Genomic DNA, 5,000 nt, shown 5'->3' with positions numbered 1-5,000 from the left:
ATCCCTAGCACGAAGGAGGTTCAGCGGGTTACCCCGACCTTTCGGCCTAGGAAGACACGCTGATTCCTTCAGTGTAGCGCGCGTGCGGCCCAGAACATCTAAGGGCATCACAGACCTGTTATTGCTCAATCTCGTGCGGCTAGAAGCCGCCTGTCCCTCTAAGAAGAAAAGTAATCGCTGACAGCACGAAGGATGTCACGCGACTAGTTAGCAGGCTAGAGTCTCGTTCGTTATCGGAATTAACCAGACAAATCGCTCCACCAACTAAGAACGGCCATGCACCACCACCCACCGAATCAAGAAAGAGCTATCAATCTGTCAATCCTTCCGGTGTCCGGGCCTGGTGAGGTTTCCCGTGTTGAGTCAAATTAAGCCGCAGGCTCCACTCCTGGTGGTGCCCTTCCGTCAATTCCTTTAAGTTTCAGCTTTGCAACCATACTTCCCCCGGAACCCAAAAGCTTTGGTTTCCCGGAGGCTGCCCGCCGAGTCATCGGAGGAACTGCGGCGGATCGCTGGCTGGCATCGTTTATGGTTAGAACTAGGGCGGTATCTGATCGCCTTCGAACCTCTAACTTTCGTTCTTGATTAATGAAAACATACTTGGCAAATGCTTTCGCTTCTGTTCGTCTTGCGACGATCCAAGAATTTCACCTCTAACGTCGCAATACGAATGCCCCCGCCTGTCCCTATTAATCATTACCTCGGGTTCCGAAAACCAACAAAATAGAACCGAGGTCCTATTCCATTATTCCATGCACACAGTATTCAGGCGGGCTTGCCTGCTTTAAGCACTCTAATTTGTTCAAAGTAAACGTGCCGGCCCACCGAGACACTCAACTAAGAGCACCCTGGTAGGATTTCAACGGGGTCCGCCTCGGGACGCGCAAGCACGCCTTCGGCTCGCCCCACCGGCAGGACGTCCCACGATACATGCCAGTTAAACACCGACGGGCGGTGAACCAACAGCGTGGGACACAAATCCAACTACGAGCTTTTTAACCGCAACAACTTTAATATACGCTATTGGAGCTGGAATTACCGCGGCTGCTGGCACCAGACTTGCCCTCCAATAGATACTCGTTAAAGGATTTAAAGTGTACTCATTCCGATTACGGGGCCTCGGATGAGTCCCGTATCGTTATTTTTCGTCACTACCTCCCCGTGCCGGGAGTGGGTAATTTGCGCGCCTGCTGCCTTCCTTGGATGTGGTAGCCGTTTCTCAGGCTCCCTCTCCGGAATCGAACCCTGATTCCCCGTTACCCGTTACAACCATGGTAGGCGCAGAACCTACCATCGACAGTTGATAAGGCAGACATTTGAAAGATGCGTCGCCGGTACGAGGACCGTGCGATCAGCCCAAAGTTATTCAGAGTCACCAAGGCAAACGGACCAGACGAGCCAATCCGATTGGTTTTGATCTAATAAAAGCGTCCCTTCCATCTCTGGTCGGGACTCTGTTTGCATGTATTAGCTCTAGAATTACCACAGTTATCCAAGTAACGTGGGTACGATCTAAGGAACCATAACTGATTTAATGAGCCATTCGCGGTTTCACCTTAATGCGGCTTGTACTGAGACATGCATGGCTTAATCTTTGAGACAAGCATATGACTACTGGCAGGATCAACCAGGGAGCTGCGTCAACGAGAGCTGAGCAGCCGGCCGCCCGGGAGTGTGTCCCGAGGGCCCGCGCGAACACGCAAGCGTCCGCTCAATTATTCTGCAAACAGGAGGAGGCTGAGCTCCCCTGCACGATACACCTCGAAACCCTCTCAGGTCCCGGCGGCGCGCAGCGCCGTCCTAAGTACTTGGTCGGGTTCGAGAGAGGCGCAATCGCCCGGAGATAGGCGAGTAGACGCTTTCAGTGCGAACACCCGTGCTCCCAACTGAGCTTGCCGCTGCCGACAGAGGCCCGGGAGCGTGCTGTCGTGGCATTGCCGGCGGGAAACAACACGCGCCACCTACGGTGACCGGCAGCTCCAACGCCAGCGCCACAGAAGGGCAAAGCCCCACTTGGGTGCAGAAGCGAACTCTCCCAGCACAGCGCACGCGCCAACACGTCCGCAGAGCTGCGATACAAACCACCTGCGAGAACCGCTGGGGGCGACCGAGCAGCAGACGGCGTCGCGACGCCGAGTGCCGGGCGGCGGCGCATCCTCAACGCACACAGTCCGCAATCGGACCAGCACACTGCAGATGTCCACCGCGCTTCGCACCGGGCTCGGCAGAACCCACTTTGGCCGCCTGGCGCCGCGCGCAGGGTGCGCCGGCGCATAGCTGGGACGCCAGCCGGGCCCGTCGGCCGGCGCTCCTGCCACTGGGCGCCCCCCACCAGCCGGCTGTAGTGCGTGCGCTCACGCAGCGCGCGGCCAGCACGCCGGGCGGCCCCCCCTCACCGGCCGGGGACTGTCCCGCCAAGCCACAGCCTCGTATCGCTTCATACCCACATGGCCAACTCAGGTTCGGGGGCATGGCGGGTACCGCCGAAACAACCGGTTCACAGATGTACCGATCGTCGCTATCACCGATGCACCTGCAGCGCGAACAACCGCTCAACAACTGATTTCCAGTTCATTTGCGGATCTTTGGCAGCAAACGTATACGTCAATCTACATTTGCGAAATCTACGATTCTGGCATGCCTGCATGTTATGTGTCACGACACGCTACATCAGCCCACATACACACTGCGGCATGTACACGAGAGAACACGTGGAAGATGGTCCGCGCACGTGTGCAATGTCCCTTGCGCGGTCGACTGTCAACCGGCCTCTGTAGCATGTCGCAGATGTGGAACGCGGTCCACCGTGCTATCATGTTGTGTGGGGCAATACGATTAAATAGGAAAACCCTCGTCGCTACATCAACAGACGGCTCACGCTGATTCCCGGCAGAGGGAGGAGGGGGGGGGGGGGGCCAACATGCAATACTTTCGTCCGTACCTACTTACCACATGTCTGTACGGCGTACAACAGTGCAATCTCGCTGTAATGGGGAGACGAGACAAGTAGCATCGTGCACAACATATGGCCCTTATGATTCGCCATTGTAGGGCGCAGCCGGTGTACGGTCAAGCATGTGCCACATTATGTCACTCAGTACGTAACGACGGATGATCAGTGTGGGTTACGCGTACATCAGCGGACAGTCCACACAGGCCGTACCACAACGTACACTGACTGCATCGACAACCGAATGCAACTGAACAGCTGCAAGGCTCATTTCACAAACAAACGCCTGACCGACCAGCTTGGAAGGGCAGGAGGGGAGGGCGATATTCGTTCTGTAGCGGTACACCCTTCCAGTGGTTAGCGGGACTGTGTAGAAAGTACGCAACACTCGAAAGACCTTTATGTGAGGGTACGCACCATGGCATCAAGAAATACACATGACACCAGAGGATCCAAGCAGTGAACTATGTTCAGAGGGTTGCTGTTAGGCAAAGCTACATTCCTGTGACGTTACATGTGACAGTTAAGGTGCAGTGTAAGTTAGGTTAAGGTGCAGTGTAAGTTAGGTTAAGGTGCAGTGTAAGTTAGGTTAAGGTGCAGTGTAAGTTAGGTTAAGGTGCAGTGTAAGTTAGGTTAAGGTGCAGTGTAAGTTAGGTTAAGGTGCAGTGTAAGTTAGGTTAAGGTGCAGTGTAAGTTAGGTTAAGGTGCAGTGTAAGTTAGGTTAAGGTGCAGTGTAAGTTAGGTTAAGGTGCAGTGTAAGTTAGGTTAAGGTGCAGTGTAAGTTAGGTTAAGGTGCAGTGTAACTTAGGTTAAGGTGCAGTGTAACTTAGGTTAAGGTGCAGTGTAACTTAGGTTAAGGTGCAGTGTAACTTAGGTTAAGGTGCAGTGTAACTTAGGTTAAGGTGCAGTGTAACTTAGGTTAAGGTGCAGTGTAACTTAGGTTAAGGTGCAGTGTAACTTAGGTTAAGGTGCAGTGTAACTTAGGTTAAGGTGCAGTGTAAGTTAGGTTAAGGTGCAGTGTAACTTAGGTTAAGGTGCAGTGTAACTTAGGTTAAGGTGCAGTGTAAGTTAGGTTAAGGTGCAGTGTAACTTAGGTTAAGGTGCAGTGTAAGTTAGGTTAAGGTGCAGCGTAACTTAGGTTAAGGTGCAGCGTAACTTAGGTTAAGGTGCAGCGTAACTTAGGTTAAGGTGCAGCGTAACTTAGGTTAAGGTGCAGCGTAACTTAGGTTAAGGTGCAGCGTAACTTAGGTTAAGGTGCAGCATAACTTAGGTTAAGGTGCAGCGTAACTTAGGTTAAGGTGCAGCGTAACTTAGGTTAAGGTGCAGCGTGGGTTAGGTTAGGGGCCAACGTGGGTTAGGTTAGGGGCCAACGTGGGTTAGGTTAGGGGCCAACGTGGGTTAGGTTAGGGGCCAACGTGGGTTAGGTTAGGGGCCAACGTGGGTTAGGTTAGGGGCCAACGTGGGTTAGGTTAGGGGCCAACGTGGGTTAGGTTAGGGGCCAACGTGGGTTAGGTTAGGGGCCAACGTGGGTTAGGTTAGGGGCCAACGTGGGTTAGGTTAGGGGCCAACGTGGGTTAGGTTAGGGGCCAACGTGGGTTAGGTTAGGGGCCAACGTGGGTTAGGTTAGGGGCCAACGTGGGTTAGGTTAGGGGCCAACGTGGGTTAGGTTAGGGGCCAACGTGGGTTAGGTTAGGGGCCAACGTGGGTTAGGTTAAGGGCCAACGTGGGTTAGGTTAAGGGCCAACGTGGGTTAGGTTAAGGGCCAACGTGGGTTAGGTTAAGGGCCAACGTGGGTTAGGTTAAGGGCCAACGTGGGTTAGGTTAAGGGCCAACGTGGGTTAGGTTAAGGGCCAACGTGGGTTAGGTTAAGGGCCAACGTGGGTTAGGTTAAGGGCCAACGTGGGTTAGGTTAAGGGCCAACGTGGGTTAGGTTAAGGGCCAACGTGGGTTAGGTTGCCAGAGATGTGTCAAATCAGGATGTACGTTTGGCTGGTGTCAGGTGGTGGGTTGGTTCGATGCCTTTATAAGGGGTGTGGCCAAAGGGTATTTT

General features: G+C 53.7%; 1 non-coding gene across 1 annotated transcript in view; it reads right to left on the bottom strand.

Moving 5' to 3' along the window:
* Positions 1-1,634, bottom strand: part of LOC126316643 (small subunit ribosomal RNA) — a 1,893-nt gene extending 259 nt beyond the window's left edge. Inside the window, exon 1 of the ribosomal RNA XR_007556237.1 lies at positions 1-1,634. This exon is cut by the window's left edge and continues 259 nt beyond it. This is a non-coding gene — a ribosomal RNA (small subunit ribosomal RNA).
* Between the last annotated feature and the right edge of the window lie 3,366 nt (positions 1,635-5,000).

The sequence above is a fragment of the Schistocerca gregaria genome, unplaced genomic scaffold (genome assembly GCF_023897955.1).
Source record: "Schistocerca gregaria isolate iqSchGreg1 unplaced genomic scaffold, iqSchGreg1.2 ptg000594l, whole genome shotgun sequence".
In the NCBI taxonomy this organism is placed as follows: domain Eukaryota; kingdom Metazoa; phylum Arthropoda; class Insecta; order Orthoptera; family Acrididae; genus Schistocerca; species Schistocerca gregaria.
The sequence above is the reverse complement of the archived record's forward strand: the minus strand, read 5'-3'. Positions and strand labels throughout refer to the sequence as shown.